The 9,830-nt window shown below is 40.3% G+C and overlaps 2 protein-coding genes across 2 annotated transcripts in view; both read left to right on the plus strand.

Moving 5' to 3' along the window:
* Positions 1-9,830, plus strand: part of LOC133619319 (uncharacterized) — a 455,654-nt gene that overhangs the window by 245,947 nt on the left and 199,877 nt on the right. The gene's annotated exons all lie outside the window — the stretch shown is intronic.
* Positions 1-9,830, plus strand: part of LOC133619862 (uncharacterized) — a 498,075-nt gene that overhangs the window by 102,869 nt on the left and 385,376 nt on the right. The window lies entirely within an intron of this gene.

Below are 9,830 nucleotides of genomic sequence, written 5' to 3' on the forward strand. Positions count from 1 at the left end.
ATATAGTTCTGTGAAAATGATTGTCTTCTGTGCAAATGTAAAGAAAGTGAACAGTGTGTGATTTACTGCAATACTGTCAGTCTTTTAACTTTTTATTTGTGCTTTGTTGAAATTGTTCACACATTGCACAGCTTTTATTTTTCTATCAATACACATTATGCCTAGAAGACAGAAAGTAACCCAACACTCTTGAATAGTTTCTACCTCAGTTTGTATAGTTTGTTGAGTTAGCACAGGATTAATATGTGGAAATGACAAATGAGGTAGTTGATACATAGAATAGTTTTTATTCAGGCTTTATTTAGTTTGTTGTTCAATCCTAGACGGGCTGTGACTCATTGTGTTCTTCAAGGTGTTTTTGAAACTGCACAATTTTTTTCCCTCTAAATGTTCAACTCACTTAAAGTGTTTCGTCAAAAGGATTATTTGTGATATGTTCATTTTCAGAATGTGCTTGTTCTATTTTGGGCTGAAGTAAAACAAAGAAAACCATCTGAAGTTGTCGTCTTTGTATATTTTTAAGTTAAACTATTTTGCCAAAAGTATTTAACCACCCACCCAAATGATCAGAATCAGGTTTCCTAACCACAGGTGTATAAAATCAAGCACTTCGGCATGGAGACTGTTTCTACAAACATTTTGTGAAAGAATGGGCCGCTCTGAGGAGCTCAGTGATTTATGGAACTGCCATAGGATGCCACCTGTGCAACAAATCTAGTAGTGAAATTTCCTCGCTCCTAAATATTCCAGAGTCAACTGTCGGCTTTATTATAAGAAAATGGAAGCGTTTGGGAACAACAGCAACTCAGTCACGAAGTGGTAGGCCACGTTAACTAACAGGGAGGGGTCAGCACCTCTTTGCACATACTGCAAAGAGGTCGCCGACTTTCTGCACTTTCAGTTGCTACAGAGCTCCAAACTTCATGCGACCTTCCAATTAGCCCACGTAAAGTACGCAGAGAGCTTCATGGAATTGGTGTCCATGGCCAAGCATCTAAGGCCCCTTCTACACTATCCAGGTTAAACCCCACCTAACCTTATCCTTGTCCACACAAAAACATTGGTCGTTTAAGACCCAACACCCCCCACCCCCCCACCCCCCTTTCGTCCGCTGGCGCAAAGCGACCCAGTACGCGTTCGCAGAAAATGCGCACGTCATAGTCACGTGCAGTGTTGCTTTGTGTGCAAGTTCTTAAATATAATGTAACGTATCTGAACAATATCCAGTGTTGTGGTATTTCAATGAACTGGAATCCAGTGTGCTGTGGGGCCTTATTGTAGTGAATCACACCTGAGACATCATAAATTAATCAAATCTTTAAAGGCCTACTGAAAGCCACTACTACCGACCACGCAGTCTGATAGTTTATATATCAATGATGAAATCTTAACATTGCAACACATGCCAATACGGCCGGGTTAGCTTACTAAAGTGCAGTTTTACATTTCGCGCGAAATATCCTGCTGAAAACGTCTCGGTATGACGACGTCAGTGCGTGACGTCACGGATTGTAGAGGACATTTTGGGACAGCATGGTGGCCAGCTATTAAGTCGTCTGTTTTCATCGCAAAATTCCACAGTATTCTGGACATCTGTGTTGGTGAATCTTTTGCAATTTGTTCAATGAACAATGGAGACAGCAAAGAAGAAAGCTGTAGGTGGGAAGCGGTGCATTGCGGCAGGTGTTGTGCCGGATAACGCACCCCCCCCCCCGTAGAATGCACCGCTTGACTGGTGTGCCGGATAACAAAGCCGGTGTTTCATTGTTTACATTCCCGAAAGATGACAGTCAAGCTTTACCATTGGCCTGTGGAGAACTGGGACAACAGAGACTCTTACCAGGAGGACTTTGAGTTGGGTGTGCAGACGCGGTACCGTGAGTACGCATGCAGCTGCGGCTTCCAAACATTTGATCGCTTGCCCGTACGTGCGTGCCGCTATGTGCATGTCACGTACGTAACTTTGGGGATTTGGGGAAATATATGTGCTGTATGAACTTTGGGGAGGTGAACGGTACTTTGGGCTGTGGGATTGAGTGTGTTGTGCAGGTGTTTGAGTTGTATTGGCGGGTTATATGGACGGGAGGGGGGAGGTGTTTGTTATGCGGGATTAATTTGTGGCATGTCAAATATAAGCCTGGTTGTGTTGTGGCTAATAGAGTATATATATGTCTTGTGTTTATTTACTGTTTTAGTCATTCCCAGCTGAATATCAGGTCCCACCCGCCTCTCACAGCATCTTCCCTATCTGAATCGCTCCCACTGCCCTCTAGTCTTTCACTCTCACTTTCCTCATCCACAAATCTTTCATCCTCGCTCAAATTAATGGGGAAATCGTCGCTTTCTCGGTCCGAATCGCTCTCGCTGCTGGTGGCCATGATTGTAAACAATGTGCGGATGTGAGGAGCTCCACAACCTGTGACGTCACGCTACTCGTCTGCTACTTCCGGTACAGGCAAGGCTTTTTTATCAGCGACCAAAAGTTGCGAACTTTATCGTCGATGTTCTCTACTAAATCCTTTCAGCAAAAATATGGCAATATCGCGAAATGATCAAGTATGACACACAGAATGGACCTGCTATCCCCGTTTAAATAAGAACATCGCACTTCAGTGTAAAAGTATACAGTTTTTCTGGAGTTGGGCTTGGCCCCTTAGTTCCACTGAAAGGAACTTTGAATGCTCCAGGATACCAAAATAACCACACTTTGTGCTGGGAGGGGACACCCCTTGGTTGTCCAATTGCATCAAAGTAAACACTAGGGCTGCGAATCTTTGGGTGTCCCACGATTCGATTCAAAATCGATTTTTTTTTTTCAATTCAACACTATTCTTGATTCAAAAACGATTTTTTTCCCCGATTCAAAACAAATCTCTATTCATTCAATACATAGGATTCCAGCAGGATCTACCCCAGTCTGCTGACATGCAAGCAGAGTAGTAGATTTTTGTAAAAAGCTTTTATAATTGTAAAGGACAATGTTTTATCAACTGATTGCAATAATGTAAATTTGTTTGAACTATTAAATGAACCAAAAATATGACTTATTTTATCTTTGTGAAAATATTGGACACAGTGTGTTGTCAAGCTTATGAGATGCGATGCAAGTGTAAGCCACTGTGACACTATTGTTCTTTTTCTTTTTTATAAATGTCTAATGATAATGTCAATGAGGGATTTTTAATCACTGCTATGTTGAAATTGTTACTAATATTGATACTGTTGTTGATAATATCCATTTTTGTTTCACTACTTTTGGTTTGTTCTGTGTCGTGTTTGTGTCTCCTCTCAATTGCTCTGTTTATTGCAGTTCTGAGTGTTGCTTTGCTTTTGGAATTGGATTGCTTTGTTATGGTATTGATGTGTATTGTTTTGTTGGATTGATTCATTAAAAAAATAATAATAATAAAAAATAAATAAATTAAAAATTAAAAAAACGAATTTTTAAAAATGAGAATCGATTCTGAATTGCACAACGTGAGAATCGCGATTCATATTCGAATCGATTTTTTCCCACACCCCTAGTAAACACCGTCTGGTTTTTTCATCAAATCAAAGGAGCCCATTACACTCCTCCGAGATACAATATGGTGGAAAGTCAGAGAGGCCGCGGAAACAGGAGTTCCATAGGGTATCAATTTGGTGCCCACTCGGGTCAGTGTGGTCACCAGTCTAACAATTAGCACAAAGACCAACAGCTGACGTTGGGATTCTAATGTACAATCTGTGTTCCCCACAATACCGATTATTTTTTCCCCAAGATGTCGCCGCTGTAGGGCAGGAACTTTGTGCTCTTGTGACATCCTTTTGTGTTCCTGATGTTTCCCTCTTGTTTTCATGTGGGGTTCTTTTTTGCCTTTTGGTTCGGGACCCTTTGGGACTGTGTGACAAGGGGTGGCACTTTCATGACTTCTGCAGGTGCTTTTTTGTGAACTTCTGGATCTGCCTCCCGGGAGCCTTTTGGCCACGGAGACCAGCTGCTGGGTCTTTGCCACACCAGAGTCCGTTTGGAGAGACTGGAAGAGATGCGGATGAAGAGACAGGGCTGCGGAGCTGGCGCCGAGCGCCGGGACGGACAAGCTTCACAGCGTCTTGGCTGAGTGAGCAGGTATCGGACACCTCGGTCTCCTTGGACGTATCCTCGCTCATCCATGCGGGCTGGACACTGGCCGTGGGTGGAGTCGGCTCTCTTGGTTGCTTTGTTGGGTCTGCTCCTGTCTCTGGCCATGCTCCCCCCACCCCAGCAGACGATGGTGGGGAACACCGCATAGCCCGCCACAGTATATGTTTTTTGTTGTTGTTGTTTTCCTTTTGTGGCTGTTTGTAGAAGTTTCTGGTTGCATCAGCTCCGCTCTTTTAATGTCTTTAATGCATACTTGCCAACACTCCCGGATTTTCCGGGAGACTCCCGAAATTCAGCGCCTCTCCCGAAAACCTCCCGGGACAAATTTTCTCCCGAAAATCTTCCGAAATTCAGGCGGGACTGGAGGCCACGCCCCCTCCAGCTCCATGCGGACCTGAGTCCGCTTTCCCACAATATAAACATTGTGCCTGCCCAATCACGTTATAACTGTAGAATGATCGAGGGCGAGTTCTTGGTTTCTTATGTGGGTTTATTGTTAGGCAGTTTCATTAACGTCCTCCCAGCGCGGTAACAACACACAACAGCAGTCACGTTTTCGTCTACCGTAAAGCAGTTTGTCTGCCGTAAACAGCAATGTTGTGACACTCTTAAACAGGACAATACTGCCATCTAGTGCATTTGATGAAAGCACTTTTGTGCGTGCCACACAGCAATGCATCATCAGAGAGGGTGTTCAGCATGGTTAGAAAAATAGTGACAGAGAATAGAACAAGGATGGACAATTCAACCCTTAACTCAACAATGAGTGTTATGTGTATGTATATGTGTAAATAAATGAACACTGAAATTCAAGTATTTCTTTTATTTGTGTATATATTAGAGATGCGCGGATAGGCAATTATTTCATCCGCAACCGCATCAGAAAGTCGTCAACCATCCGCCATCCACCCGATGTAACATTTGATCAGAACCGCACCCGCCCGCACCCGCCCGTTGTTATATATCTAATATAGACGATGCAAGGCATTAGTGAGGTTATAAAGCTTTTGCCTGTTAAAGAAAGGAGACTGATCCAATGCAGCACAGACATTCGCGTGCCACGCTGTCACGACCCAGACGCACACCAGTGCGCAATCATATGGGAGCCGCGCTGAGCGCACCTCCAAGCGCGTCTCGCTGCCGGCGACGGCCGGGTATGGGCCCGACGCTCCAGCGCCATTCATTTTCAGGGCTAGTTGATTCGGCAGGTGGGTTGTTACACACTCCTTAGCGGGTTCCAACTTCCATGGCCACCGTCCTGCTATCAACCAGGGTGAGCCCCACCCCTTTCGTGAGCGCACTGCGCGCGGAGTGACCCCTGTTACGCGCCCCCAGCAACAGGGGTGGCGGGCAGGTAAGCTGCGCGGGCGGAGCGCGCGGAGTGACCCCTGTTACGAGCCCCCGGCCACGGGGGTGGCGGGCAGGTAAGCTGCTTACCTGCTGCGCGTGACGCCGGCCGCGGCGAAGGCGGACGAGGCGGGGTGTCGGTGCGGTGGGCGCGGTGGTGACCCTGGACGTGCGTCGGGTCCTTCTCGCGGATCGCCTCAGCTACGGTTCCCGGTGGGGCCCTCTCGGGGGAAGGGGCCTCGGTCCCGGACCCCGGCGAGGCGTCCCTTCTCCGCTCCGTAAAAGTGTCCATCTCTTTTCTTTTTTTTTTTCTTCTGTTGTGGCATATGCAGCAGGTGCCTGCTCGTTTTTCGTATGTGGGTAACAACATTTAACTATGTATATATATTTCCGAATTGGTTTAACTGCCACCCGCTTGAATCTATTTAAAATCTAATTTTTTTTTATTTCAACCGCCCGACCCGACCCGCGGATAAAATCTAATTTTTTTTAATTTCATCCGCCCGATCCGCGGATAATCCGCGGTTGTGCCCGCAAACCGCGCATCTCTAGTATATATATATATATATATATATATATATATATATATATATATATATATATATATATATATATATATATAATAAAAAAAATATATATTTATAGCTAGAATTCACTGAAAGTCAAGTATTTCTTATATATATATATATATATATACATATACTGTATACTGTATATATATATATACATATACTGTATACTGTATATATATATATATATATATACACATATATATATATATGTATATATATATATATATACATATATATATATATATATACGTGTATGTATATGTGTAAATAAATGAACACTGAAATTCAAGTATTTCTTTTATTTGTATATATATATTAAAAAAAAGTATTATATATATATATATATACATATATATAATAAAAAATATATATATTTATAGCTAGAATTCACTGAAAGTCAAGTATTTGTCAAGTGTATGTATATGTGTAAATAAATGAACACTGAAATTCAAGTATTTCTTTTATTTGTATATATATATATATATATATATATATATATATATAAAATATATTTATAGCTAGAATTCACTGAAAGTCAAGTATTTCTTATATATATATATATATATATACATATACTGTATATATATATATATATATATATATATATATACATACATATATATATATATATATATATATATATATATATTTATATATATATATATATATATATGTATGTGTGGGAAAAAATCACAAGACTATTTCATCTCTACAGGCCTGTTTCATGATGGGGGGTACCCTCAATCATCAGGAGATTTATATATATATATATATATATATATATATATATATATATATATATATATATATATATATATATATATATATATATATATATATATATATATATATGAAATACTTGACTTGGTGAATTCTAGCTGTAAATTTACTCCTCCCCTCTTAACCACACCCCCAACCACGCCCCCGCCCCAATCACTAATGCATGTCGCTTAAGTATCCACAGCCTGTAGAATTGTGCGAATGAATTAATTTTCAAGACAACTTGATACATCTCAACGTTGCAGTAAAAAAGGGTGTTGTGCAGGTTTTTGAGCATGCACAAACTTGACACATGAGACCCCAGGTCCCTGGACTGAAGAAGGGGTAACCAAGCACTTGAAGCATCATCTATCTTACTGTTCAGGAAAGTTTCAGATACAGAGAAGACATGGGGTCATGAGTAGATAAGATTATGCTCCAAATAATCCAAGTTTGTATGAATACCTCAGATATTTGTGAAAGAAGCAGTGAGGAGGTCCTGGGTAGGGTGGATGTCGCCACATATGACCAACATACCACAAACTAAACAGCTAATTGGTTATTTTCCCTTGTGTGTTCTCATGTGTTTTACTGCGTCTGCTTTATGTGGGAAACTTTTACAGCACACTGAACAACTAAATGTTTTTTTCTCCAGAGTGTGTTCTCATGTATTGCCACTAAGAGCTGTTTTGAGGAAAGCTTTTACCACAAACTGAACAATTAACTGGCCTTAGTCCAGTGTGTGCCATTATATGTCGAGTTAAAATTTGTCTTGAACCAAAGGTTTTACCACAAACTGAGCAACTAAATGGTTTTTCACCTCTGTGTGTTCTGGTGTGGTCAGTCAAATTCCATCAATCCATTTTCTACCACTTATTCCCTTCGGGGTCGCTGGAGCCTATCTCACCTACAATCGGGCGGAAGGCGGGGTACACCCTGGACAATGCGCCCCCTCATCACAGGGCCAACACAGATAGACAACGTTCACACTCACATTCACACACTAGGACCAATTTTAGTGTTGCCAATCAACCTATCCCCAGGTGCATGTCTTTGGAGGTGGGAGGAAGCCGGAGTACCCGGAGGGAACCCACGCAGTCACGGGGAGGACATGCAAACTCCACACAGAAAGATCCCGAGCACAGGATCGAACCCAGGACCTTCGTATTGTGAGGCAGTCGCACTAACCCCTCTCCCACCGTGCTGCCTCAGTCAAGTTCCTCTTAACAGAAAAGCTTTTGCCACAAACTGAACAATCAAATGTTTTTTCTCCCGTGTGTGTTCTCATGTGTTCAGTCAAATTCCTCTTAAAAGAAAAGTTGTTACCACAAATAGAACAGTTAAATGTTTTTTCACCTGTGTGTGTTCTCATGTGTTCACTCAAATTCTTCTTAAGGCCCAAGCTGTTTTTTTTACATGCTTTTTTTTAATTTCTCTTTGCTATTTGGGCTTATTGGACCCTAATTAGAATAAAAACTAAGAATCATATTTTGATATGATGTACTTTTAGAGAAAAATGATGTCCACATATGTGGATACTTGGTCCAAATTTCCATAAAACCCAATTAAGTCACCATTGTGTAATAGAATGAAAAACTCTTTATTTCCACCTTGAACACAGCAGTCTTTTTTCCTGACTGCTTTTGCATGTATTAATAACGCATACACACACATTTTTGAACATGTTATGAATATCAGAGTAAAAACAACATGTAAACATTGCACTTTTGCCCCTTTGGACAGTTACAACTAATGCATGGATCATTTGAAAAGCTGCAACGGTGCAAACAGTAATTGCAGGATGACATTGTTTGCCTGTAACAAAATATAAAACATTCAAAAAAATTTTTAAATTGTCACGGTACGTACACGGTACGTACAACCAATGACGTAACGGCGTAGTGAAAATCAATAAATAAAAATGTTGCCCCTTTTTGACAGTCACAGTATGGCTCATGTGAAATGTTGTATTCGTACGGAGGCCCAGGGGTCACTTGATGACCTTCACAGAATCTGAGCAGAGAGGAGTTGGAGGACGAATGTGATTAATCTCACACGCTCACACTCACACCCACGCGCAGTGTTGGGTTCGTTACTGAAAACCAGTAACTAGTTAGTTACTTTATTTTGAAAGTAACTCAGTTACTTACACCAAAAAGTAATGCATTACTGTGAAAAGTAACTATTTCGTTACTTTATTTTTTTTTAAGGCTCCCATGAATGCCCTTTTAGCCTTCATTTCAGTACTGTTATTGCACTGGAGAATAATACAATGTGTTGATCAACTTGACATGCATTTGCATCACTGAACTCTGCTCAGCAATGTGGTCTACATACAACACACAAAGACAAAGATATGTTTCAAAGGGCCAATTTATTTTGGGCCAGAACAAATTGACAAAACTATTTTAAATAGCTGCAACATAACATACGTACATAAGCAGAGGTGGGTAGAGTAGCCAGAAATTGTACTCAAGTAAGAGTACTGTTACTTTAGAGATTTATTACTCAAGTAAAAGTAAGGAGTAGTCACCCAAATATTTACTTGAGTAAAAGTAAAAAGTATGTTGTGAAAAAACTACTCAAGTATTGAGTAACTGATGAGTAACATACACACACATATCATATATATACATATATACACACAAACATATATATATATATTTATAAACACACACACACACACATATATATATATATATATATACATACACACACATATATATATATATATATATATATATATATATATATATATATACACACACACATATATATATATACACATATATATATATACATACATTGATATATACAGTATATAATTTATATTTATTTATTTTGCCGTTTTTGTTTGCATGTTAAAGGTGTTTTAATGAATATACATGCATGTTTAACACATATAGATTCCTTTCTTTCATGAAGACAAGAATATAAGTTGGTGTATTACCTGATTCTGATGACTTGCATTGATTGTAATCAGACAAACGTCCACGTTTTCAAATAGAGGAGAAAAAAAGTTCCTCCTT

Source organism: Nerophis lumbriciformis, linkage group LG20 (genome assembly GCF_033978685.3).
Source record: "Nerophis lumbriciformis linkage group LG20, RoL_Nlum_v2.1, whole genome shotgun sequence".
In the NCBI taxonomy this organism is placed as follows: domain Eukaryota; kingdom Metazoa; phylum Chordata; class Actinopteri; order Syngnathiformes; family Syngnathidae; genus Nerophis; species Nerophis lumbriciformis.